Source organism: Canis lupus, chromosome 17, assembly GCF_003254725.2.
Source record: "Canis lupus dingo isolate Sandy chromosome 17, ASM325472v2, whole genome shotgun sequence".
NCBI classification, from domain to species: Eukaryota; Metazoa; Chordata; class Mammalia; order Carnivora; family Canidae; genus Canis; species Canis lupus.
Genome location: NC_064259.1, coordinates 30090505 through 30118322, shown reverse-complemented (window position 1 = coordinate 30118322; position 27818 = coordinate 30090505). Strand labels below are relative to the sequence as shown.

At 45.6% G+C, this 27818-nt stretch overlaps 1 long non-coding RNA gene across 1 annotated transcript; it reads right to left on the bottom strand.

Annotated features, from left to right (window-relative positions):
• Nucleotides 1–598: 598 nt before the first annotated feature.
• On the bottom strand, nucleotides 599–26614 carry LOC112665081 (uncharacterized). The gene is made up of 4 exons (XR_003140200.3): nucleotides 26437–26614; nucleotides 21309–21400; nucleotides 20761–20851; nucleotides 599–1490 (listed from the first exon to the last, which is right to left on the bottom strand). It is a non-coding gene; the product is annotated as an uncharacterized LOC112665081 (long non-coding RNA).
• Between the last annotated feature and the right edge of the window lie 1204 nt (nucleotides 26615–27818).

Here is a 27818-nt window from a genome sequence, read left to right as displayed (position 1 = left end):
GATCAGAACCTCTCCTTTGTCTCTCCCTTACTGAGGCTAGCACAGAGGAGTAAGGACACAGATGGAGAGTAGGGAAGACCGACAGGTTCATACTGGTACCTGGCAAGAGCTGAGGATGGAAAGCCAGATGGGACCAAATGGGGAAGCTGCTGAAATTCAGACTGAGGACTTTTCCAGTGATTCATCATGAGAGGGAGTTCTTGAGTGCTCTAGTCTCAGTTTATGTTAAGTTTTTTTTTTAATTTTTATTTATTTATAATAGTCACAGAGAGAGAGAGAGAGGCAGAGACACAGGCAGAGGGAGAAGCAGGCTCCATGCACCAGGAGCCCGACGTGGGATTCGATCCCGGGTCTCCAGGATCGCGCCCTGGGCCAAAGGCAGGCGCCAAACCGCTGCGCCACCCAGGGATCCCTCTTGAGGCCATTTTTAAAGTGATTGTTTTGGGCAACAGTGATGTTGGCAGGAAGTAAGGAGGCATGGGGGCGGAGGGAGAGAGAATAGGAAGAGGTAGTTGAGAGGGTGAGGTGGCTCAATAGACAATATTTCTAAGACTAAAGAAAAATACTTTGACAAATTTACTCAGTTATGTAAGCAAGTTTATCTATTTTGATTCCCTTTGGACAATGTCAGGCCCTCTAAATAGAGGAAAAGTGAAAAGAGGAGAGTAAATGAGTCCTTTTACTTCTGTGGAACCGTCTAGCATGCGTTCCATGGGGAGGTAGATGGCAGTCAATACTGCAGTGGAGCTGAGTGGCTTCCACCCAAGCTTGGACCTTACTAGCTGGCCATCGCAGCCAACTGGTCCACAAATCAGCTATCCCATCCTGAGGGAGCGGAACCCCTGGAGTGAACCCTTTTCAGAAGAACATTTCATCAGGGGTGTGGAGACTGATGGACGGTATTAAGGGCCTCGGTGCCAGACGTTTTTATATATGTTCTGCCATTTGGTTCCCCCAATAACCCTGTGAAGTTATTATTTTCTCAGTTCCAGCTGTGGTAACAGGCTGAGAGCCCTCGCAGGTCACGTGGCCAGAAAGCAGCCAAGGACGGATTTGAGCCTGGTTCTCTCTCGTTCCGGCCCAGCGCTCTGTCTCCCCCATTACTGTGGAGTCTAGGTTAAAAATGAACAAATGGAGCAGAGGGGGAGAAAGCACCAGGATGGGGATCATAAGGCGAGTTAAAAAAAAAAAGAAATCTGAGAGGTGTGTCTTGCTGTTTAGATGCAAAATTAGATTTGGACCTGCCTTATGTGATTCCAGCAGACTAGTCAACATCGAGCAGAGGCTGGTGAATATGCTGTCTTCCTCCAGCATTTGCATTTTCTAAAAGGAATTTCTCTCTCAATCTTTCCTTCTCTGTCTCTGTCCCAGTGGGTGACCCTGGAGGAGTCCTCCTGATGATATGAGCATGCTGGATTGCTTCGAGAGTCTTAATCCCAGGAGATTTATGACTGCGACTTCACTATGAAAACAACACCATTTTCCTTGACCTGTCGGGAAGCATCAATTAGAAGAAGAATGTGAGGTTTACTTTTGACGAAGTGTGTGGGTCATGATAGAGCCTCTATTACAGATGGGGTGATTTGTGGCTAAAATATAAAGGCCATGTGCTAAAAAGAAAAAGAATAAAGAAAGCACAACAGAATTCCAGTTCTCCCCCTCCAGAGCAAGGAAACAGAGTGAGCTTGAGGAATAGAATATGATACATTTTTGCATATTTTTTCTGCATTAAGACACAAGTTGCTCCGCACTTGCAAGTCAGTTTTCTATCAGTGCACATACAGTGGATCTATTTTTTCCTGTTGTTATAACAACATCTCAAGAAATGCGTGACAGTTCTTCAGAGAATGCCACCGATTGCTGGCTGAGCCCCTGCAGATAAGTGCACATTAATATGGATTGCAGCAAGATTAGCTTTGATCCCAATCTGTGCCCGTCTGGATAATGGGAGGTCCAGCTCACTTGTCAGGTAGGTGTAAGGGCTTCAGGCAGTATTAAGGCCCCACAGTGTGAAGTCCGTGCAAAATACCAGTAGCAAAACTACGGACCGAATGATTAGGCATTGTGGAGGCTGTAAAGCTCAGGGTGATAGCCTCCGTCCAGGAGGAAATAGATTCAGATAGTCTGAGGTCATGTGATCAGAGCTATCAGAGAATCCCAGAAAGGGTCCTACAGGAAACAAGGAAAGCTTCATAAGAATTGGTGGATTTTTTTAGGACCTGGTACTATGTACCCCTTAAGAGCAGGAGCCGTGTGTTATACCCCATTCCATCCCCCCAGTGCCTACCATATTGAGATCCCCACTCTGGAACAATGCACATCAAGGGGTGGTTGAATATGTGAACTCTTTGGTCAATATTTATACCCCTGAGCATCGGGTCAAGTGACCAAAAAGAAAAGAAATCCCAATGAGAAAATGTGGTCTCATAGCCTTTTCAGGTGACAAAATTGTCTCTGAGCCCATGATTCTTTCTTTCTTTCTTTCTTTTTTTCTTTTTCTTTCTTTCTTTCTTTCTTTCTTTCTTTCTTTCTTTCTTTCTTTCCTTTCCTTTCCTTTCCTTTCCTTTCCTTTCCTTTCCTTTCCTTTCCTTTCCTTTCCTTTCCTTTTTTCTTTTCTTTCTTTCAAGATTTTATTTATTTGAGAGAGTACAAGCAAGGGGAGGGGCAGAGAAAGAAGCAGACTCTGCGTTCTATTTGGGGCTTGATCCCAGGACCCTGAGATCATGATTTGAGCCAAAGTCAGATGCTTAACTGACTGAGCCACCCAAGAGCCCCTAAATCTTTCTATTTCCATGGTTGAAATCAGCATGGCTTTTTCCACCTGGGTTAAGGTCCAGTTTGATTGGGATGGAGTAGGTGTTTCAGTTTCTACAACTAGACTGGTATGGTCTTAATTTAGTAGCTGAAATCTTGACCTCTTTTTCAACAGAGAACTCTCTGCTCTAGAGTTGGTTAACACTTACTTGCCCAATCTACTCCAATCCATTTCGGAAGCACACCCAAGCAACACACACAAACTAAAGTAGAATGGCAGGACTCCTGTGCAAGGGTAAAAAAAGTGCCTAAGTTATTGTGTAATTTTACCTTTCTTTTCCCTGAGCTTCCTCAATAATTCACACACATTTCCATTAGTCCTTATCATGTGTTGTTTTAATCATTTGATTGCATTAATGTGAACTCTTGGTGGATAGAGACAAAGTGTAGTGCTTGGTACATAACAGAATATCTGTAAACAGTTGCTGATGTTAAATCAAAAAATAGTAAATCAATGAGATGATCATACAAAGCTGAATAGAAAGCTAAATCATTCCAACCTCAATCAGCTCAGTATACTCTCTTCTAGATAGTGTTTTGCAATACTCTTTCCACATAGTTAAATCTTGGCCTAATGTGTAAATTCAGAATGTCTTGGCATTTTATTATTTTATGGTCATCCTTACTGTGACAGCCAAGCTGCTTTTATACTTCCTTCGAGAAAGAATTTGACATTCAGCTGTGTGAAGTACAGTTAGCAGGCAACCTCCATCTCAGTGCCTTTGGGTTCCACCCACAACTTTGGAGCTGAAGTCATGCTCTGCTGCTGCCCCCCTTTCCCCCACCCCCCTGGCTATAAGTGAGCCTTTGGGAGGGGATGCACTAGAGCATAGCCATTTCTGTCCAATGTGGGACTCTTCTAATGGACAATCTTTGTTCTGCAGTTTCCATTGGGTTCACCTGAGGTTTTCCTCACCCAATTTTACTTCCTCTCCCCCTTTCATTTCAGGTATCAGATTTGTATCACCTTCTGAAGATTTTCCCTACCCAACGCAGGGAAAGATGCCCATCATCTTTCATAGGCTTACCTCCCAGGAAATCCCTTACTTGCTGTCTCTTATCTCAGAGTCCGCTTCCCAGAGGATCTAAACGGACCCGCCTATGCAATACCTCATTAGATTTGTTTTCTTCCTTAAATAGGATGGAGAGATTTTGTTAACTTGACTGTGTAGTGTCTCCCCACCACAGCTGCAGCTTTGTGGAAATGAGTCCCAAAGAAAACTGTTTATCGTGACAACAAAGCCTATTCCAAATTGTGTTTTGGGGCCTCATGTTCATACATAAATGCCATCTCCTGGGGGTGGCTCAACTAGAGAATGGGGCATCCTAAATCAGTGCTCCACATACTAGCTGTTCTGCAAGCCTTCTTGAGCTTGGATCACAGCCCAAAAGAAACCTGAGTGCTCCTCTGAGGGTGGGGAGGGGTCCTGAACATGTGGGGAGGTGATAATGAGAGCAATCATGTTTGAATGAGGTTTATGAGGGCTTTCCAGTGGGGCCCTTGAGAAGTCTAGTGCTTTTCTTTCACTTGGCATTTTGCATTTTTGGCACAAGATATGTTAACGCTTGGAATGAGGTTCTCACAAGCTATTTGTTTTGCCAAAGAACCAACTTCAAGTCCTGTGTCTCCTCATCTCTTGTTTGCATCTGCCTTGCCAGGGAGATTGCTCTCGTGTGGCTTCTGGTAGTCCCACTGGTAGCCAACAGAGGCAGGTGGAAGTTGAGTGAAAGATATAGCCAAGAAAATCAAACAACCTGAGTCCTATTGTTTATGCACTTGCTGCTTACCATCTGGCATTCTTACTGACTCTATTGGAACCCTTCTCCTTATCATGAGGTATACCAGCTAGATAGTGGACACATACTTCTCCCGTTATATAATGCCTCAATGCTGAGTACTGAAAATACCAGTTCCTTCAGCTCTGTGACGTTGGGTGCTCAGTTACATGGAGAAAAGGAAAACATTAAAGAGAATCAAATCAGACATTCTTTAATTTAATGCAGCAATAAGATGGGCTGGTATACTGTTTCAAGGAGCAGAATGCCTCCTCCAAGGAGCCTTTCCTGACCTCTCCTTGGCTCCAGCCACTTCAATGCTTCATCAACTCCTACTCCTTGTGTAACTTTGGTTGGTTTTATATATTTTTGTGCCCTGTCTGAGAGTTGGAAGGAACTGGAGAAGTCATATAGAACAACCTCTAACTGAAGCCAGGAAGCCCTTCTCATAAAGAGTAGACATATCCTAAGCAGGCATTAGGTTCCAAAGTAGGGTGAAATTAGGTATTGGTAACATCACCTTTGAAAGTTCTAATATGACAGGCATGTGGGAAGTGGGGAAGTCGGTAGATCCATGTCTCTGGTCTCACTCTTATCCCCAGGCACAAACAACCTTATAAATGGGATGGCAGGGAGAATCATTTATACCACTTAATCATTTTTAATTTGTTTCTAATCAAATGTAGTATTTTATTGAATCAAACTGTTCTACCAGATTGGTTACAAAAATTATCAGTCCCCCACTTTCACATTTCCTTCCTTAGAGGCAATTATTTTCCACTCGATGACTGACTCTCCATATAACTCTAAATAGCACAAGTGTATTGCTACTTTTTGGTTTCTCATTTTTTGGGGCTTTACTGGTTGACTTCCTGCCATAGGAGATAGAGAATTTAGTTCTTTTTCATTCCCTTCCCCCGCAACACATACCTTTCCAGTTCCCCCATCCTCCCATTGCAGTTTTATTATAGTTTCAGTGAGATCAATATTCAGTGTTTATATTTTTATGACTATGTAAATAGTAGTCACAGCTGAGCCATTTAGAAACTTCTTTAGTTTCCTTTCATGAACAACTTTTTACTATGTAAATAGTCACAGCTGAGCCATTTGAAGCTTCTTCAGTTTTCTTTCATGAACAACTTTTTATTTTCCATGGAGCTAATAATTATTTCAGATATATGTATGTGTGTGTGTGCGTGTATTTTTTTGCCTTTTATTTGCTTATTTTTCTATGCACTATGCTAATGCAATCTCAAACTCTCTACCAGTCATCCAAATCTCCTGGCAGTCTGCTTAAACACATCACATGGTCAGTGTTAGCTTGGAGAAATGTCCTGGAGCCCTCTAACCCATTTATGGTGTCTGGTTACCCTTCATGGCTGAATCACAGCAGTTATCCTGGGTCATGCTTCCATATCATCTTGGAAATACCATGGCCTCTTTCTTATGTTGGATCTCCTCTTTTCTGTACCCCAAGCCTTCCTCTTCTTTGGTTTAGTCCCCCATTAGGGTAGAGTATATCCTACAATAACTCTCTGAGAAAGGATGAGGAGGAAATACATTTTTTTTATATCCAAGATTATCTGTAAATGTCCTCCTTTTGTCCTAGCCTTGATTGATGATTTGTCTGTGTGTAAAATTTTAGGTTGCAAATCCTTTGCTTTCTGAATTATGAAGGCATTGGCTCCACAGTTCTAACTTCCAACATTGCCACTGAAAAGGATGATGTCATTCTGATTCCTATTTCTTCGTAAGCATGTTTTCTCTCTGAAAGCATGTTGTAGGATTTTAACTTTATCCCAAGTGCTCTGAAATTTCACAATGACTTGCATTGGTATGGGTCTATTTTTATTCACTGGGCTGGGCACTTGTGTCCTTTCAACATGGACCCTCATATCTTTCAGTCCTGGAAAGTTTGTATATATGTGTGTAGATATTTGTCTAGCTATCATTCAATTTGGGGAAAAAAATTTTTTTTTCTTGATTTCCTCCTCTCATTTTCTGGGATTCTTATAGTTTGTATATTAAACTTCTTAGAGTCCTTTTCTACTTTTCTTAAATTTTCTCACCTATTTCCTATATTTTGCTCTATTTACTGGAAGGTCCTTCAACTTTATCTTTTAACACTTCTGCCAAGTTTTTCATTTTTGCTATCATATTTGTAATTTCTAAGAAATCATTTTTTCTCTAGGAATGTTTCTCTTTTAACCTATTTCGTGATTGCAGTATCTTATCTCCCTAAAGATACTGACATTGAGTTAGAAGATACACACACACACATTCACACATTCTTTTCTTCCTTACAAGGTCTCCACTTCCTCTAAATTGCTTTATTTTTTTAAACTTGTTTTGCTTTCTCTTTCATATGCTTTCTCTTTCCTCATCTGTGTGATGGTCTTTAGTTATCTTTACATGTTTAAGGCTCTAAAAATCTGATTGGAAGCTTTAAAACATCAGTGGCCCTGGCTGAATGTTAGCTTCCTTGTAGCTTCCTTGGAACCCTAATGTCAGTATCTTGGGAGGTTTCCTCTTGGGCTGGACAGGTTTTCCAGGGAAGTCATGTCTATTCTTTTGCCTGGAGAGTGAAGATCTGGCTGCCAGGACACTAATTGCTTCAGAAATTTGGTGGGATACATCGGGTTCCCTTTCCACTTTCTCACAGCTGCCTAAGGATTCAGCTTTCTCGGATTTACTGCTATTGCTTCCACAATGTTGCTACCACTGTCGATCTTCCTATTTTTCCACTCTTGTTGGTTTATGCCTTTAAAAAAAATTTAAGATCTTGAGAGAGAGTGAAAATAGATGTATAGGTTCAATGGATCATCTTAGTCTATCAGAATCCACTATTGTGGGGATCCCTGGGGGGCGTAGCGGTTTGGCGCCTGCCTTTGGCCCGGGGTGCGATCCTGGAGACCAGGGATCGAGTCCCACATCGGGCTCCCGGTGCATGGAGCCTGCTTCTCCCTCTGCCTATGTCTCTGCCTCTCTCTCTCTCTGTGTGACTATCATACATATAAATAAATAAATAAATAAATAAATAAATAAATAAATAAATAAATAAAATCCACTATTGTGTTCTCTTTTCATTTTTGGCTTAGCAACAACAACAAAAAATGGATTTAAGTCATAGTCTCATGTGCTTTGTCTTCCAGGGATTATAGTGATATTTGTTGAGTATCCTCTAGTTTCTAGTTATGTTTCGCACTCTCGAACTTATTTAGTTTTTACTGTGACCCAGTATCATAGCTATTAGTCCTCATTTTTAAATATGAGAAAACTGAGGCTGAGAAAGGTTGAGTCTTAACCAGGTTCCATTAGTTGGTAAGGAGCTGAGACAAGACTCAAAACCAGATTTCTTGGTCCAGATCTGACTTTTATTTTATTACCTGCACCAGAGTCTTTTGGCAAACACTTTCTGTAGTAAACATGCAAAGCACCCTCTCTCACCAGGGGATAGCTGTGGTAGGAAGTTCCTTCTGATTAAGAGCTGAAATCTGTCTCTTTTATATCTTCCCACAGATTCTAGTTCTGCCATCTTTGGCTACAGGGAGGTTTTAATTTTTCTTCCCCATGCAAGGCCTTTCACTATTTGTATCCAGCTATCATGGAGAATAGGTGAAGGGCAGTGGGGTTATAAAAGTTAAGGAACTCTGAAGGTAAGACATGTGCTGAAGTTGTCCTTGGTCATGGCAGGGAGGTGTGAGTGAGTTCCCAGAATCTTCCAAGAATGATGGTAGTAACTGACAAGAGGTGGGCAGATCACAGCAGCAAGGAGGGCAGCGAGGACGTGGTGCACCTGAGCAGCAGGAAGCTCTAAGCAGGAGATCTTGCCTATGGGTGAGTGGTACCCATGCCGTGAGAAGCCTAGAGAAACTGACCCTGCCTCCTGGCCACAGGATTAGGTCACAAAAATTCATGTGTCGGATAAGATGAGGCGGAGGAACCAGTGGGTTGAAGATGTGGAAGAGTTCATTAAAAGGGAATAAGGTTCAAATAAAGTGAAGTGAAAAGAAATTGAGAAGAGAGTTGTGAAAGGCAGAGCTGGGGTAAAGTAAGCTTAGAACAATTCAAGGGTATGTGTGACCTTGAGTTGATTAAAAACACGCAGTTCTTTACTCCTGACCCTAACAGTTGAGGACAACACCAAGGCAACTGGAGCCTTGCTTCTGTCTCTCCCTTCTTCCAATGGGAGAGTAAGCTGTGGGGAAAGCCTGTGTCCTCACCTGTGGCATGCCCTGGCTCGCCACCTGGCCCACAGGGTTCTTTCTTGTCCATCACTGCTAAAGGCACTGGATAGAAGATTTGGTCTGAAGCCAAAGTAAATAGCAGCTGAGAGACACATAACAGTTGGCGTCTGGCTCAGATGGCTCTGGCGCCTTCCTAGACCACCCCTTTTCCTCCAAAGAAGTCTGCCTGGCTCGATGAAAACTACAACTGACGTGTGCAGTGCTTTGGGATTTCACAGGCACTTCCACATACAGGGTCTCATTTTATCCTCCCAACTGCTGGTGGCAAGTTTCATGATTCCCATTGTACAGATGAAGGAACTTCCAGCTCCATCTCATATAAACAAGTGACACTAAGTCATTAGATCTCTTTAACACTAGCTTTCTAGTAAGAGAATGGGAATAAGACTTACAGAAAAGTTGTTTTGAGTGCTAAATAGGATGATGTATGTATAGTGCCTGCACAGAGCTGGCATCCCAGAAATGCTCGTTCTGTATTCCCACTTAAATGATTTACCCTAGTTCACTCAACCAGAGAAAGTCAGAATTGGGGTTTCCATCCATCCTTGCCATGGTGGGGCAGGCCATTCCTAAAGGGTAGGAGGAATAATTTTATAAATTATTATAAAATAATTTATAATTTATATAAATTAATTTATATTTATAATTTATATAAATTATTTATATTTATATTTATAAAATACAGCCTCAGCAACTGTGACAGATTCAAAGGATGGCCTCAGCAATTTCTTCCATCCCTACATGCATGCTTCTTTGCAGTGTGAACTTCTCCTCCCTTCCAATAAAAGATTGACCCTATTTCTCCTCCTCTTGAATCTGGGCTGGCCATGTGACTTGCTTTGATCAATAGCATGTTGCAGAAGTGGCATTAGACCTCAAGTGCCTGATCTCACCTTCTTGGTGCTTGGAGAGCCCCATGTATACCGCCCAGGCTGGTCTCCTTGAGGATAAGCAATCACATGGAGAGAGAACTCCAGTCACCCCCGGAGTTCAAGCTATCACCACAGAGGCACCAGACATGGGACTGGACCAGCTCAACCAGGCAGCCCCTTAGTTGTCATTTCTTTTGCTCCCCAACCCTTCACTTGCCAATTCACTGCAGCAATTCACCCGGTGAGATCAATAGAGAAACTGCCCCTTTGAGCCTGGCCCAAGAACAGACTCCTGAGCAAATATATGATCTTCATTTTAGGCTACTAAATTTAGGGGTAGGTTCTTATGCAGAAATAGATGACTGATTCCTAGCAGTAAAGTGTCAGTAAAATTGCATAGATGCTGAAACAGGTACAAAAGGTACTCTTGACATCATCTTTCTCCTTTAAATTATGTTTTATCCTTCACCATCTTTGGTCTTTTTGACTAAAGAGGGAACTACAAATCTGATGAATTCATGAAGACCTATTCCAAGACACGTAATTCTTTGGACAAATGAATGTCGTGTGATCTTATATCCTGGACTCAGGTTCAGAGTCTCATTGGTTACCACCTCATTTTTCTAACCAATAAAGGACGAGACCATATATGCCTGATAGAGGGTCTTGAGAATATTCCCAATGTCAAGTTGGGAGTCGGCAGTAAAGACTGGGACCAAATCTCTGCATCCTCAACCCCCACCAGTCCCTTTGGCCACATGGCAAGAGCATGCTTGCCTCTTCCTCCTCCAATCAGCATCTCAGAGACCCCTCAGTCATTCTGGAGCAAATAAGGCTTAGAAAAGGAGAGCAGACACAGGGAGGATGAAAACAAGGTATTTCAGGAAAGGCTGGACTGATGACTCCAGCCCTGACCCTGCCTGGATCAACTTGAACGTTTCAAAGGAACTTTGGTTTGAAGGGTTTGAGAGGATTCCTGAACAACTTGACAATCAAAGCAAAATATCCAGAGCAAGCTGTTCTCCAAGCAAGAGGAGCCGTGGTGTTCTTTTCAGGTAACCTGGCAGTTCCTGGCCCGAATTTGCCTAAGGACAAGGGGGAAGACTGAAGTGATTCATGCAGTAGAGAATAGACCACATCCTTCCTGCAATCTGAAAAAGAAGTTGGCTTCATAGAAATTAATCTGCAGGCCATGGGAATAACGCTAGTAAAACATTCACCTGCTCATTAGCTCATATGTAAGTAAAGTGAGATAGATAATGTGAGTCACAAGCCACCTGTGAAGCCTACTTTGCAATCTGGGGTGCAAGTGGCTGTGTAGATTCTAAGGTTCCTCCCTCCCCTTCCTAGGCTGAGTCCTGGTGACATTGTCCGTAATGTCCTAGGATCTACTTCACTCACTCTCTCTCTTCCTCTTTCTTGTTCCATTCGTCAACAGCAGAAGTAAGGCAAAGGAGTCAGGGACAGCTGAAATGGCTGGTTCTGAGTTCCGCTTTCTCTACACACTCCTACACCCATAAAGACCAGGAAGGAGACAGGGAGGGGTGGCAGGCTGGGGACCTCAGTCGCTCAACGCTGGGTGCCTAGAGCTGTGGTATGCAGCCCACTTGTCCAGCCCACAGGCAGTCAGGAGCATTTATGGAGGCTCTGAGGGTGCTCCAGAGGAAAGAACAGACCACTAGAAAGGACACCAGGGGTAAGGAAATCTGGTTCCAGCCCTGACCTACTGCAGGAATTTAGGTGGATTAATAAATGAACATTTTTGGCACACTTTACAATAGGCTTTCAAATATACTTTTGATTAATGATGTGACACGTGTGATACATGATGTATCACATGATTCCTATTTAAGAGATGAAGAAGCTGAGGATCAGAGAAGCAAAGTGATTTGCCCAAAGACACAGGGCAAATAGAACAGGAATTCACTACTTCCAACCCCTCTGCTTCTCCCACCATGCTTGGCCACCCCTTGGATATTAACCTCTCTGAGCTGAAGTTCCATCATCATTGAAATAATGACAATTTTCCTGGGCATTTTCTCTGCGTGAGGTAAGCATGTTCCCCGTGTTAGCTCATTTAATCCTTAAAATAACCTATGGGTAGAAACTATTTTTATCCCTGTTTTAGAGATGAGAGAGCTGGGGCTTACAGAGATCAGCAACCTGCCCAGCCAAAGCCAAAGTTCTTAGCCACCTCACCATATAAGCTCCCATTGGTGACTGGAATGATTTTGCCCACCCATTTACCTCACCAGGCGATACTGAAGGCAAAATTAGATGATGGATATGAAAACACTTTTTGAAAGTTAAACATATCAGGCACAAATATAAGGAAAAATAAAAAATCTCTACTCCTGTAGACCTTATACCATAACAAAGCCCAAAGTAATTTCCAACAACCTGACATAACAAGTCCGCACTGACATAAAGCAGCAGACACAGTTACAGAAAGGAGTTGCAAGGGGAGGGTGATGAAGGTCAGAAGCACCAGTCCTTGAGGTGACTTCAAAGAGGCGAGTTTTGCTTAGGTTCCTGGCAATATGGTGGGGCACAGAACATAAGAGAAGAGGAGGATTCTAAGCAGAAACTTTGGGCCAGCAGGGCCAGGCTGCCCTATCTAGGGGAAGGGAGGCAGGAGTCCAAGCAGGGAGGAAGATTCTAACAGAAGTGAGTGGAAGCATGCTTGAAGCCATAGCAGTGAGTATGTGTGCATGAGAGTGTGAGTGTGTGAGCATGCATGTGTGAGAACATGCATTCATGTGTGTGAGCATACATGCATGTGTACAAGCATGTGTGTGAGTGTGTGTGTATGTGTGACAGGCAGGGCCTCTGCAGTATCATACACAATAGCTTCCTCCATTATCTCAAACACAGACCAAAACTCATCCTCCACCAAGCACTTCTTATTGCCACAATCCTTGATCCCCCACAGAATCAAAATACATTCTCTGATCTTGGCAGAGACTCTTGCTCTCACTTGTGGGCCTTTGCTATGGACTTTTATGTCTCTGTTTATTTTGTGGGTTTCATGAGTGGCTTATGCCTTTAAAGGAAATGCACCAGCCTTGGCCTGTCATTATGGCCCTTTGCTGGCCACGGGCTGTGCTCACCCTGCTCCTGGGATGGGTGAGCCTGGGTTTTTAATTTGCTGTGACAGGAGATAATTGTTGCTTGAATTTCCACCTCTGAAAATAAACCAGGGTGGTACTTCCCGGCTGGGAATCCACAGAGGCAAGCTCATCCCTGGGGCCTATGCCAGAAGAGTCTTAGCCAGGGCTAAAGTGGCCAATTTCAATGTCCCTCACCCCCCCCCTTTCCTTTTCTGGATCTCAAAACATACAATTTTTGTATGTATACCTTCTTTAAGGTCTCAGGATGGCAAAGTTAGGAAAGTTCAGGGAGATTTTCTGATAATGTCTGTAAGAATTCTAGAGGTGGGATTCTGAAATTTCAGACTCTGAGGTTACTAAAACCTCCACTCTGGCCTAATCCCCAGGTATAGCTGCATTCAAGTTCAAGCACATCATAGCCTGCCCACAAGGGCTATACTCCATGCCTTTTTCTTCTTTTTAAAATATGATATCATGCATAGAAATAGGAGGGCAAAGTCCCACCAATCAAAGCACTCTGAATTGCAAGTCAGGTCATGGATTTTGGATAAAAAGCAAGACTCTTCTTACTTATAAAGTGAGGTATCTCAAGATCACCTTCTAAGGTTACTTCTGGCACAAGGAGCCACTCTTCTTAAATTCCGTTCATGGACTTGTTTCACCAGAGCTGAACTGAGCACAAGGCATTGTGAAGCCTGCATGGATCATACAAGTACGGATGCTATAAAGATGTCTGGGGGCTGTACATTTCAGCTATGTCTTAGGACTAAGATAATACAGAAGGAAAACCCAAAAGTAGAGAAGCTCATTGGGGTAGAGAAAAATGAGTCCATGAGGATACTGCCCCATATGTTCTGGAGCCCTGCAGAAGGCTGTTTTTGTGCTACGGGTCATTCTGTTCAAATCCTGTCCTTCCACTCATTAGCTGTCTGACCTTTGGAAAATTACTTAACCACTCTCAGTTTCCCCATCCATAACATGGAGAAGATAAGAGACCTGCCTCCTTGAACTGTGATGAGGTTTAAGATAAAGAGTGTAAGTATGTTGGTTATTTGTGCAGCTCAGTAGAAAATCTTAACTTCCTCCTTTTTTTTTTATCAAGATTTTAGTTATTTACTCATGAGAGACAGAGAAGGAGAGGCAGAGATATAGGCAGAGGGATAAGGAGGCTTCCCACGGGGAACCCGAAGTGGGACTCAATCCCAGGACCCCAGGACCACGACCTGAGCCAAAGGCAGACGCTCAACCACTGAGCCACCAAGTTGCCCCCTTACCTTCCTTCTTTTAGGCTCATGGTAAGATGCTTTCCCTTAGCCCCTTGAAGTTGGAAATATTTGCATGATTTGCTTTAGCCAGTGAAATGAGAGTAGAAGGATTTTGTGTTGGAAAGACTTAATAGCCAGTATAAGACACTGTTGTAAGCTAGCAGTGCAGCTTATAATGGCAGCTAGCAATGCAATAGATAGAATACGTGGAAGCTCTTTTATTCTGGGTTGACATATGAAGAAATGTGCAGCGGAGCCCCCTAGCCAACCTGCAGTAGACGTTTCATGAGAACAAGAAGTAAACTTATTATTAGTTACTAAGACTTCAATGGTCTTTGTTGTTGCAGTATAAACTAGCCTACCCTGACTTTAATAATATACCTAAGCTATTCTAGAATAGCCCGTAGAACATAGTAATCTAATAATAAACCATAGTTCCTATGTTGATTCTACAACAAAGGCCAGGACCACTATTGTGTGAAGCAACCACACAGGATCTGGCATAGTTCTAAGCAAACATTTGTACACTCTTTTATAGTGACACTGGATGAATTCAAAATCATTGAAAGCTACCAGAACCCAAAATCATTGAAAGCCACCAGAACACTATTCTTGTACCCAAGAATAGTGAAATGCTTTCCAACAACGAGAAGAGGAAGACTACTATTTGCACAAAATGTAGAGTTGTCATTATGTCCTTCAGTTTTCACCAACCAGAAAGTAGGCAATAGAATACTGATTCCTGCCACCACCACCCCCAGTAAAGTTATTTCTGGAGCATAAGCCTGATGAATTCTTTGCTCAGAGTAACAGGTAACAGATGCTAGGTATTTGATTCCAATATTTGGTATTGATTCCTTAAGGTAGACGACAAGATCTTTGTTCATGCCAATACATGTCATAGGAATGTCTTCCTCTTAAACTCAGTAAATTATAAAAGTGTAAGAATCCCAGTTATATTAAAAGGAGCCACAGTTAAAGTATCTCTCCATTCTTTCCCAAGGAGTCTCTAGTGACAAAGGAGTTTACTACAAGTATAGAAGAGGCAATTCAGGTAGAAGTTTAAAGCATGATCTTGATGCCCACAAGATGGAGGTTTGCATCCCCATCCCTTCACTTACCCTAAGATAGTATGTGTTCAAGATAGAACTGTTCCTGATACATAAACAGTGGTCATATACAATGGGGTTGGTTGATAATTTTCTATATTTCTATTATTGCTTTCGTCATTCATTCAAAAAATATTTTCTTCAATCTCTTTCCTGTGCCACAACTCCATTTAATTTCCCCAGCAACATTAGGGAATCAGTAATATTGTTCTCATTTTATAAGTAATTAAATGGAAGCACAGAAAATAAGAATCTCAAGATCACATAGCTAGTTAGGTGGTAGAGTTAGGCTTTAAACTCAGATGTGAAATAGAGAAGTCCCACAAAGTCATAATCTACAGAAAGGGGCACTTGGGGGTAAATTTCAAAAGCCACACACCTCCTAGAGAAAAAGAAGAGGATCTTTTAATATCGCCCAGTCTACTCTGAAGCCCAGTGAGTATAAACTTATGGGGGTATTTAATATAGAAAGGTATGTTGACAAAGAGTGTGAGTCATCTCCTGAGCATAAATACCATCTGTGCAGGGAATGTGTGGTTAAATAAGGGAAATATGTGTCATTAAAAAGTATCCAATTCCCCTGGAAGCCATACAGACCCAACATGGCAGCTGAAGACCTGCACTCCTTGCTCTCTAGCCCAGTGGGTTCCCAGAAGGAGGATGTCGACTTGGGTCTCAAAACCAAACCCTCAACATGAGTCTAAAGCTTTTCGAGTAAGGTAAATACTCTCTCGGGCCTCTTGCCTTCTCACACCTTCATTACATAATAACATGATCCTACCTCAGAAAAAAATCATGGTTAGGAGGGGATTTTCTTTTCTTTTCTTTTTTTTTTAAGATTTATTTATTTGTTCATGAGAGACACAGAAAGAGAGAGACAGAGGCATAGGCAGAGGGAGAAGCAGGCTCCTCGAAGGGAGCCTGATGTGGGACTCAATCCCAGATCCTGGGATCATGCCCTGAGCCAAAGGCAGACGCTCAACTGCTGAGCCACCCAGGCATCCCAGGAGGGGATTTTCTTTGTTAGAATCCAGTCAATTAACAGTGCACAGAAAGGGCACATCAAGATCATCAGTATTTCCTGGCTAAAGGGGAGCCTAAAGGGCCAGGGTGGTTCATGAATTAGTTTTATGAATTTCTTTGATAAGTTCAGGCTTCGAGTTTCACTAGCTATTGCCAAGCTGGAGAATTAGTCCACACATTTCAGGGCCTTTCATTCATTGGTTCAACCAATATTGCTTGAGCACCCCTGAAACAGAGTGGGGTTAGGTTCTGTAAGGGAGACAAAGATGAATTTCCTGCCCTGAGAGAGCTTGCTGTCTGATAGGAGAGAGGAGTACCCCCAAGGGAGGTTCCAAAAAGGGAGGGCCCATCACAAAGTACTAGCTGTCCAGAAGTGAAATGCACCAGAACATTTGTGTCAGGTCTTACCAAAGGACCTATTTCCCTAGTGAGTCAGTGCTCTCAGGCCTCCCCGGTTGGATGTCATCAGTGAGGCATGTTAACACGAACACCTACATTTCAGCGCCTCTTGGCCCTTGCCTGCATAATTGCTGTCAGAGCCTCCCCTGGGGATTACTAAGAGCCTCTTGCTGACTCCCTGGGAGGGAGAGAGCTGGAGCCCCATGACAAAACCTGCTTCTCTGCCACTGGGCTGCTGCACCTCTTGCAGCCTGTCAGGCGCTGCCCCTGAGTCAGTACGCAAGTGTGAAGATTGGTAACCCAATCTTCTACCCCAATCTTCTACCCCAAATTTCATAAAATGCCTCACCGATGGAGCCCCTCAGCCTGACTCACCCCGTCTAGGGCTCAGGCTGTGGTGCCTGAAGGTAGAGAAGACTCAAGACTGGGCTCCTAGACTCAACCTCACCCACCTAAGCACAGAGGCTTCCTCCACCCAAATCAAAGGGGCCTGTGAACATCAATTCCTTCAAACAAAGCCTGGGCCTGGGAAGTGACCTCCCCTCCAGGGGCTCTATAATTCATCACCAAAACAGGGAAGGCTGGAGAGAAGCAAGCGGAAACTGAATGGGACAGTAGGTGTAAGCCGGGACTGTCTCAGGAGAACTGGACTGTCGCTGGAACCTGTGGCCACTCTCGTTCCCTATCCCACTGTGTCTGTGTCCCACTAATCCTGCCACAAACTCTGTGGACTCCGTGCTTTACTGGTGCCGCCTTTACATTTGCTGGCCAAAAGCTACAAAATAAAACCATGACCGAATTTCAACTGTCTGCCTAGAAATGTAAGGCAATTATCCAGGGATGTGAAGGAAGGATTGGTGTAGAGGTTTGAACTTCCACCACATCAACTCAACCACCAGAGAAGCCAGAGGTCCCAGGTTAAGAGAGAGCTGTCTGCAGTCCGGTTAGTGGTATTTTGGGGGCAGATGAAGGAAACCCTCTCAGACCAGGTTGCGTTTATCCTTATTTGACCTGAGGAGTTGCTGCCCATTGACGGGACCTTACCTAAGACCAGTCATGGGTTACCGGCTGATACCTTGACAAGCTTTCCCCCTGGACTTGAGAGCACAGGGTATATAGACATTTGTCTTGAGGCCCGTCCAGCAATCTTCCTTCACAGCTGGATTTGCTCTGAGGAGACAGCTGTATAAAGCTCAGCCCAACACTTACTGACTTTTCTGTGCTTGTATCTATGGGGAAATTGCAGTCACCAGCTTGAATGGACGAATCAAGACCTATGACACCCTGTCTGCACTAATCACCACTTCCCCAGAGATCAAAGCCGCCAGGCCATGGAGACAGGCTCTCCACTGCTTTGCCGGCCTCCTTTCCTGATCAGAGTGACGTAGCACCAGAATGTCAGGATCAGCTCGAGGGCTTTTTACTTCAGCTCTCTGGTACCAATGTATTCAGTGATTTTCCGGTTTGAGTCTAGCCTTAATCTGCCTTGTAAACAACCTTATGAAAAAAAAAAAAAAAAGCCTTCTCCATGTGAATCTATGAAACAGAAGGAGAGGATACTTGGGAAATCCAAAAGGCCTCCACTTAGTCCTAGGGATAGACAAGCATGCATTGAGGAGGAAGCGCTGGGCCCATCCGGGTCAAATGGAGCCCCACACTGTGGAATGACTGGGATCCTCTGGCACCAGCTCTCAGAAGGGGTGGCTCTGGGGCATGAGCCCTGGCCCTGGCCCCACCCTCCTAGTTATGGGAGATACCTGTGGGATGCCCCAGATAGAGGAATCTCTAGGGCAAGGCCCAAAAGCCAGGCTCCTATGATCTCCCTAACATCTTCAGAGAATGAACTGCACCACTGTGAACTGGGCACGAGGGCGGAGCCGAGCATGTGGGGCAGCTGCTCAGCAGAGGAGGGTTGCAGACCAGCTCTCCCGGTCACTGTGACCCCACCCCCCAGCAGCTCCATGGTATCAGCTTCCTCTCCATACCGCACCACCGCCTGAGGGTTTCCTGGATACCACCCAAACTCTGGTGCTGAGCACTGCCTGCCTCACCCATGCCCTGCTGCATGATCTCCCAGGGCCTGACCTAGCCGGCCTGGCCTCCTCTTGATAGTTTCTTCCCCATAGTGTGTCTTTAGCACTTGGAGTAGCAGGCCACCAGGAGGGTTCCAAAGGCCCCTAGTAGCAGTTCAATCAGTATTTGGTGGATGGATGGATGAATGGAGGGTGAAGGGAGTGATTGGAGCTGCCTACCACCCACTCCAGTCTGAAGGCTGTGAAGAGAGACTTAGAACCAAGGGAGCATGAGGAGGCTCCTTGGTCGGGATGTCTTTCCCAGTGCTGCAGCCATAGGGCCAGGGCAAGGCTCTCTTGTCAGGATGAGGGCGGAAGAAGCATCTCCAAAGCCCTGGCTAAGTTCAAACAATCTCAGCATTTCTCTTCTGGAGTCTGGATGGTTTTGAGGATACAAAGAACACATGTGATGAGTGCCTCTCTGACTCTCAGAGCTCCCTCATTGGTTGTCTGGGATGGCACAATCTCCCTGACTACACAAACCTTATAGCTGTTAGGTTCCAAAGAAGAGGAGTTTCAACACACCCAGACTCCATCCAGGGAACTAACCTGTCACACTCACAACATCACTAGATAGGGTTGCTAGTGCCCCAGACTCCTGGTGATGAGTCCACCTTAAAGACAGAACTTCATGAAAGCTGGGTGTGGAGGTGGGATGTGTTAAGCCAGGTGTCTTTGGAATCTTCCAGAAAATGTTATAGCCAGACTCACCATGCTGAGTCTAATAAGTGCCAGAGATGGAAAGGGGGGGTCGCATGGCGTCACAGTCAGTTATAAAACTGCAATTACAGGGGCGCCTGAGTGGCTCATCGGTAAAGCGTCCAACTCTTGATTTTGGCTCAGGTCATGATCTCAGGATTGATTGTGGGATCGAGCCAAGCGTCGGCATGCTCCTCATTCAGCGGGGGAATCTGCCCCTCTCTCTTTCTCCCTCTCCATCTGCCACTCCCCCCCACTTGCTCTCTTTCTCAAAAATAAATAAATAAAGTCTGCAATACAGCCTGACTTTTCTAAAAGTTAATTCATAACTTTTAGAATTCAAAAAGTCCCTGACTTTTCTAAAAGTTAATTCATAAGACAAGGATTCCAGAAGAATGTCTGGCAATGGCAGTGGCTCAGTAAATAGTTGTTGATGGACTGGGACTGCGTTGTCCCCAGCTTCCCGGGTACCTGGTGGTACAGAGCCATCTTCGCAGAGGCCAAGGAGGATCCCAGCCGTGGCTCTGACCCACTCAGGTCGAAAGGCACAGGTGGCCTCTCCACTTTAGACACCCACGCCCCGTGTTAGCCAGAAGAGAAGCTCCGAATGGTCACTTAACTATGTTTTAGCATTGAAAAGAGCAAACCCTGGATACTAGCTGAGAGGTGCTGCTTTCCTTGTGGAAAAGTGGGCTCTACGTCAGGGAGTAAGCTCCTTCCTGGCCCAGAAGGTTCGCAGTCAGACGCTTCTAGGGGAGATCAGATTCCCCCCAAGGCCAGGAATGCCTCCGGTCTCTCAGCCTCTTGCAGGGGTTCATTCCAATCCGAAGGAACGGCCTGGAGCAGGCTCGTTAGCAGCCTGGCTGGTGTGGGCCCCGGGCAGCTCGGGGAGCCTTGCGCAGCAAGCACGTGGACACCCGCAGAGGCCACGGTGCCAGGTGGGGAGGGTCTGAACTGAAGGCACAAGGAGATGCTTTTGTGGAACCTCGGGCTGACCAGAAACACCCAGCGCTTGAGCCTGGCCTAGGACTCAGTGTGACCCACAGGACATCTTCAGGGACTCCCACTGGTGTTCTCGAGCAATGGTATTTGCCACACGCTGGCATTGCCAGCACTCGTCCTCCCTCTGACCGCATCTCAGGGGCCACCAGGAGCACAGTAAGCTACCCAGGGTGGCCAGTCAGCTAACGGGCATCCTTAACGAGGAGATGTTCGGCTTGGACTTAGGACCCCCCGGGACTCAGCCTTCCCTCACCCCTGCCTCACCAAAACCCCAAGATCACCTTTCCTGAGAAAGAGCTTCCCTAGAACATCTCAACCTTAGCTCCTTCTGCTTCCCTGCCTTGTGGGCAGCCCCTGGGTGACCGCACTCACCATCACTTCCTGGGTGGTGGTGCTGCACCGGTTGCATGAAGATCACCCAGGATTAAAAATCCGGATTCCTAGGTCCCACACAAGACGTTTCCTGGAGGCGGGACATGGGGAACAGCAATGCACATTCAGACTCATTCTCAGGTGCTTCTAGAACCCTGGTAGGACTGGTTATCACTAACAATTAGAGCATAAACACTTTAAAAGTGCATTCAAACATCCCTGCCTCTGTTAAGAAACTGTGGAAAAGTAAGTTCGACCCCCAGAAACTGTTTTGCTTCCTGACAGCTTTAGAAGAAGCAGTTCTCTCTTTTCCTAAAGCAAGGCTGTTCTCTGGCTTCTTTATACATCCTAGGCCCGCAGGAATCTGCGAGTGGCTCCAATACAATGTGGCCAACAAACCGCCTTCCTGAGCATTCCAGACACCCACGGACACAGCTCCCAGCACGTTCCCAAACTCTAGAAATGAGTGAGGCTATGAGTTTTCCTTGGGGGCTCACTGGATCCCAGAAGCTTCTGGAAGGGGTGTTCCCGGGCTAACAAACACTTACAGCTCAGGAAGAGGTCAGACTCAATGCATATTGCAGAATAAATTCCTGGAAATGGAGAAACCCTCCAGATCATGTGAGGGACAGACGTGTGTCTTAAAAAGAAAAAAAAAAAATTAGAGTGAAGCCAAAGCGTATGTTGCTAACAACAAGACTGAATTAAGGTCTTAGATTCTGCTGGTTGCCAATGCTGAGGCAGGAAATAATTCATTTTCCTTTAACTAATCTCTCTGTTTACATTATTTCCTTTGCTCCACAGGCCTGGCTTAGAGAAGGCCTGTTTCTTTGTTTTGTTTTGCTTCGTTTTTTAGTCCTTGGTCAGTAGGACTTGGTCCCACTGCTCCTCAGCCCCGGGGAGCCCTATGGTTAAAGCCATTGCTGGCATGACCCACCCAGAGGGGAATGAAGGGGGAAGACAGCAAGGCCAGCTGCAGATCTGGTCCTGCAGGTGGGCCAGCGCCTGCCCTGCTCCCCAGCTCTGTCCCTGACTGCTGTCAGCTGCAGGGTGTGGAGGTGTGGAGGACCCCTGTGTTGTGGTGGGGGGTGGGGGGTGGGGGGACGGGGAGCCACACCTGCCTTTCTCACGTTAGTAAGCCCTGTTCTTGGCAAGGGGTTAATGAATACTGAATACAAGATTGGCAGCATGAGGGAACAGCAGATGATTTCCAAAGTGGGCTGGACACATTTCTATCTCAGTCTCTTCACCCAGCAGGATGGGGTGAGGGAGGAGGGAGGGAAGGGGAAAAAGAGAGGGAGGGAGGGAGGGAGGGAGGGACAATGAGCAAAGCATCAAATCAGAGATGTTGCCAGGGGGTAAAGGAGGGTCCCATCATCGCATCTCAGAGATGCGAAGCCCATCAGCTGCTCTCTTCACTTCATCCATTCTACACCTACAGCTTGCAGAGTTCAAAGCAGCCCATCGTAAATGGTTCTAAGTCTGGAAAGGCAATGTCTGCCCAACTTGCTCCTCCCCTGTGGTCTCTGGCCCCCAGAGTGCCCCTGGGGAAGCATGCAAAGTCCTGCTTCTTTCATGGGTTGGTTCTTTCTCTCTCTCTCTTTTTTTTTTTTCAAGATTTTATTTATTTATTCATGAGAGACACATAGAAGAAAGGCAGAGACACAGGCAGAGGGAGAAGCAGGCTCCCCGTGGAGAGTCCCATGCAGGACTCCATCCTAGGACCCCAGGATCACGACCTGAGCCAAAAGCAGGCACTCAACCACTGAGCCACCCAGGGGCCTCTCTTTTTCTCTTTAGACTCAAGAAGCCACTGGTTTGGTCTCTGGTTTACCCACCTTGTGACATCTGGGGGCCTGTGATGGGTGAGGGGAGAGGCCCAGGAGCCAGTGTTCACCGGGCAACTAGGATGGTACCCGTGACCCCTCCCTTCCCGACCTGCGCTCTTCCTGGCAGAGGCAGGACGATGGCACGACGATGTCAGCTCCGTCCATCTATGCGCGCGTGGCTCTACCGCACTGCAGATGCCCTCGATGGAGAAAGCTGCCCTTCTCATGTCCAATGGAGAAATCCTACTTTGTAGACATTTTTCTACTTTCAAATAACAGGAGAAAATTGCTGTTCTTTTGGCTCAAGCAAAAATAAAACAGGGTTGTTTTTTTTTTTTTTGAAAACCCTATTTAAAGGGTTCATTATCTCACAGGCTGCTAACTATATACTCTGCGCCACACTCAATAAAAGCTTCATATAACTGTCTTTGAAATTAACAGCCACCTCTTGTGCTTTTCAAGTTATTAAAGACGTTGGCATGGTGGAGAGACTGTAAACTTTCTATACTGGTGATTAGTCAGCGGGACCACATCCCACCAAATCCCCCAGGGCGTTCCTAACAAAAAGTTCCTTGTGACCCAAGCACCAATTTTTCTTTCTTGTCTGTTCATTCTAATTCCACTCAATTACTCCTGAGCAAGCTGTTTTATTCCTGTCAACTCATGTTATTTACTGGAGCCTGTCAGGAGGACTAAAGTGGAGGCTGATATTATGTAGGATGTTTTGAGACTCATTAAAACACTTTAAAACAATCACCTATTGTGATATTCACAACCCTGTATAGGGTGGCCTTGCCTAGGCCATTTGGAGCCTGGATCACTTTATTTATATGCTATTAAAAGTTTCAGATTAGAATGGCTATTCTTGCTATAGAAATTTTGGACCTGGGACCCAAGACCTGGTCTGGGCTTCTGGAGGCTTCTGGGCAAAGATCCGAAAGTAAACAGATTAAGTGTGTGTGTGTGTGTGTGTGTGTGTGTGTGTGTGTGTAAGGGTGTTATCCAGGAACAACTCTGCCTCTGACTAATGAGCTGAAGAGGAATGGGGGTCAACAGGCAGCCCCGGATAACCAGAGAGGCTAGGCTTCTGGAAGAGGGAGGTTTCCCTGGGAGAGCGTGTATAAGAGCAGTTTTCCTCTGAAGATGGGAAGGTTCCCTGCTGTGTCACTCTTGATACATCATTATCCCATCATTATTCATATAATCACCAAACAGTTTGTAGGAACAAGGCACGATGCTTAGACTTCCTGATGGTGTAAAGCAGATAACTTCATAGTTCTTGCATCATTCAATGAAGGATCTGCTTCACTGACGGCATGTGGAGTGTCAGGTGCCAGGTGAGCACGTGCAGCCAGAAATCTGAGCTGGTGAGCCACGGAAACAGCCCTCATTCTGTTTACCCACTCAACCAGCTTCCTCTTGCCTCCCACTGGGGCCTCCTGTGCCCCTGCTTCTCATCCTCCCTTCTCCTACACTATCCCTGGTGACCCCTGGCAGCCTAGACAGCCCCTGGGGACAGAAGCTGACTCCTGTGTTCTAGGCACTAGAATCCAACAAGGAGGCTGTGCTCAAAATGGGGTGGAAGTAGAGAATTTGTCCTTACCCAGCCCCAAAATTTAGAATTCCTTATAGGGGAGAAAAAGGTCCCTCCTTTCTTCAATGATTCTAAGATGCTTTATGGTTTCAATAGTTGCCATGATCTTAAAGCAAGGCTCAGAAAAAATCCAAGTCAAAACACTGTACATTACCTCACATGCTCCGAGCACATGGTTTCCCCACAAGTGCCTCATCTGTTCACACATGCCATCCTCACCCCAAGCCAGGAGATGGAAGAGGCCAGCCCAAAGCAGCCGGGGCAGGGGAAGCGAGTCTGTGGGTCTAGGAGCTCTGAGCACTGTCCTCAGTTCTCTTTCTTCAAATGCACCAAGAGGAATTTGAACTAGACCAGCACTCTCCTGTGTTCTTTAGGCAGTGAGACACCCTTCTGTGCTCCAAGAAGTTGCTTTCCAGTCAGACCCACTGAGGACACACTGCCTGCTACAGCCCCAGTCCCTAGACTCCCAGCCCTGCTCCCATGAACTTAGAAAGTGCTAAAGGAGCTGAGCTCCAGGATCCTTCCCAGCTGGAAATTCTAGGATGCAAGGACTAGGCAATGTATGTACCAAAAGTTATAAGGCATTTGCCTGGGGCCCTGGTTTCCACCCTAGCTGTGCATAGCAATCACTTGGGGGAGATGCATGAAAAATAAAACTCACATTCATCTTTCGATGGACACCGAGGCTCCTTCCACAGTTTAGCTATTGTGGACATTGCTGCTATAAACATCGGGGTGCAGGTGATGAATGGATAAAGAAGCTGTGGTTTATGTATACAATGGAATATTACTCAGCCATTAGAAATGACAAATACCATTTGCTTCAACGTGGATGGAACTGGAGGGTATTTGCTCAGTGAAGTAAGTCAGTCGGAGAAGGACAAACATTATATGTTCTCATTCATTTGGGGAACATAAATAATAGTGAAAGGGAATAGAAGGGAAGGGAGAAGAAATGGGTAGGAATATCAGAAAGGGAGACAGAACATAAAGACTCCTAACTCTGGGAAACGAACTAGGGGTGGTAGAAGGGGAGGATGGCGGGGGGTGGGGGTGAATACGTGACAGGCACTGAGGGGGGCACTTGGGATGAGCGCTGGGTGTTATTCTGTATGTTGGCAAATTGAACACCAATAAAAAATAAATTTATTATTAAAAAAAATAAAATAAAACTCACAGACCTCTCTCTCGGCCCAGGGGTTGTGGTTCACCAGACCTGGGGTGAGCCAGCGAGCCCAGCATCTGCATTTCCCAACAACTCCCCAGCCAGCTGTGACGGGTAGCAGGCGTCATACTGATCATTTGGGGCCCAATTTAGAGCCAGACGCTTTCACAGGGCAAGAAAACGAGGAAAGAGCTAAAGCAAGTTTTTAAATTGCTCACTTCTGTTCACAGGAAGGCTAATTGAGCCTGGTGTGGTTTTTAGAAGCCACTTCACCAGAAATCAACAATCTAAAAGGCAGCGAAGCAGAATTTGTTTTGTTTTGTTTCAAACCTCAGACTGACACTCAGACCGTATCCTAAGGGCAAACATCTTCCGGCTTAATTGGTAGGTAGCCATCGCCTGGAGCCAGACGGCAAGGGATGCTGGCTGCCCACCCCAGGAGCTCTGGGACCCGAGAGGAGACAGCCCCCTGGGATGTGGCCTTCTCAGTGGCCCTGGCTACAAGCAGAGCCGACCCAGCCTTCTGTCAGGGGCTCAGAGCTTCAGGGCAGAGCAAGCAGGGGCCAGGAGGAGGGCCAGGTCAGCTCCCCAGGCCAGGGACGCTAGTTCTCACAGGCCAGGCCAAGTTCCTCAGCGAGGAAACCATGGCGGCTGGTGTGTATCCCTGTCCACACACACACACACACACACACACACACACACACACACGAGCAGCACGGCCCCCTGCCCCCGGGGCAGGTGCCCCGCCTGCTGACAGAGGGAGTCTGGTCTCCTCAGGATAAACCAGAAGTGATGAATCTTTCATAGACTGAAGTTCAAGGTGAAGAGCAAGCCCAGAAAATGAGTCTTATTACTGCTCCCTCACATACATCCTGCAATCCAGACGAGCTGGATGACTCACTGCTGTTTACACAGATTCTGTTCTCCTCCCTGAGCATTAGCTTCTGTTGTTCCTTTCCCCTCCCTGTCTGTTGGACTCCTACACATACTTCAAGGCCTGTGTCTCAGGCCTCCTCCCCTGACCTCTCCATAAGATGCGGCGATATCACTCCCATTTGGAACGAGCAGAGTATATCATGTGTACCTACCAGCTGGCATTTTTCTTACACGGTTGTGTTTTCTGTCTCCTTCTACTGTGAGCCCCTGGCCCCTGCATGTTTCAACATTGTGCTTTCTATGTAGCAGGCACCCAGTGAACACTTATGGAATCGAAGGTATTTTCCTTGCTGACAGTACTTGAAAAGCATCATGGTCCCGGTTACCTGTTGGTTGGCAACCCCGGGCACCACCTCCATCTCTGCAGCATTGTGCCATCATCAAGCACGTGGCACAATATCGAGCATGTGGGGGGGAGGGGGTGGCTCCTGAACAAAGCCAGCATCTTGATTGGGGGTTTGGATTCCTTTGAGCTCCAGGCCCACGTGGCATTGAAAGACACTCTAGTCTCCATTGAGTTTGGAATCCCCCTCAAGAAATAATGAAAAAGAAATGGAAATTTATCCCACTGAGAATAAAGCCTGGGTATATACATGGATCACATTTTGCAACAGATGTGTTAACTTATCTGATTCATTGGACTGACCACTTGTCATAATGTAATACGTTATTTCCCATCTCTATTATCTAGAGTTTTCATGTTTATAAATCTTACCTCCTTAAGAATGACTCAGCTTCCTAAGAACAGAATAAGTGACTTGCACAACGGTAGAAAAGCCATGGGTGTTAGAGTCCGACAGATCTGGATTCGAAGCTTGGTTTCAGAGCCAAGCAACCCTCGGGCGGGTTGCTGTGCTTCTCTGAGCTAGTTTCCTCATTTCTAAAATCAGAACAATAAGTCCCATCCCTATGGAAGCTAACTAAACATATCAACTGTGCAGATTTCTGGTGCGTTACCTGTCATAAACTGGATGATCCATGTCTACTCTGTCCCTACTCTCCTCCTCTGCTTGTCCTTTAAAATGTGCAGATGCCCCAAGATTTTTGCAACTGTGCTTTCTCAGCCTAAAATCAAGAGCAAATGATTCTAGTGCACTTGTATAGGATGAACACACAAAAATATTAGAAGTTAAGACTGTCTCAGGAAATGCAGGACATGTGGCAACTGTCTTAGGACTCCTTGTTGATGAGGGTGAAACAAAAATAAAAACACTCCAAAGCAACTCATGCCACATATCAGGTCTCAACATGACTTCCAAACTACCACTTCACTTTGGGCCATGAGACGGAGCCTACAAGAGAACAGGAAGGCCATTCTCCTGTTCTGGGCCCCATGATGAGAGGCACCTTCTCAGATTCATCACCTGGAAACTCTTCATTTCTATGACTCCAAGGAGAAGGTTTATATGCAGTCTGCCCACCTGCTGGCCCTGGGTCACAGTGTCCCATCTTCTGTGCACACTCCCATTTGTATTATGTTCTGTGGTGTTTGTCTCAGAAGCACTTGAGGACATGAGACATCTGCTATGTAGTC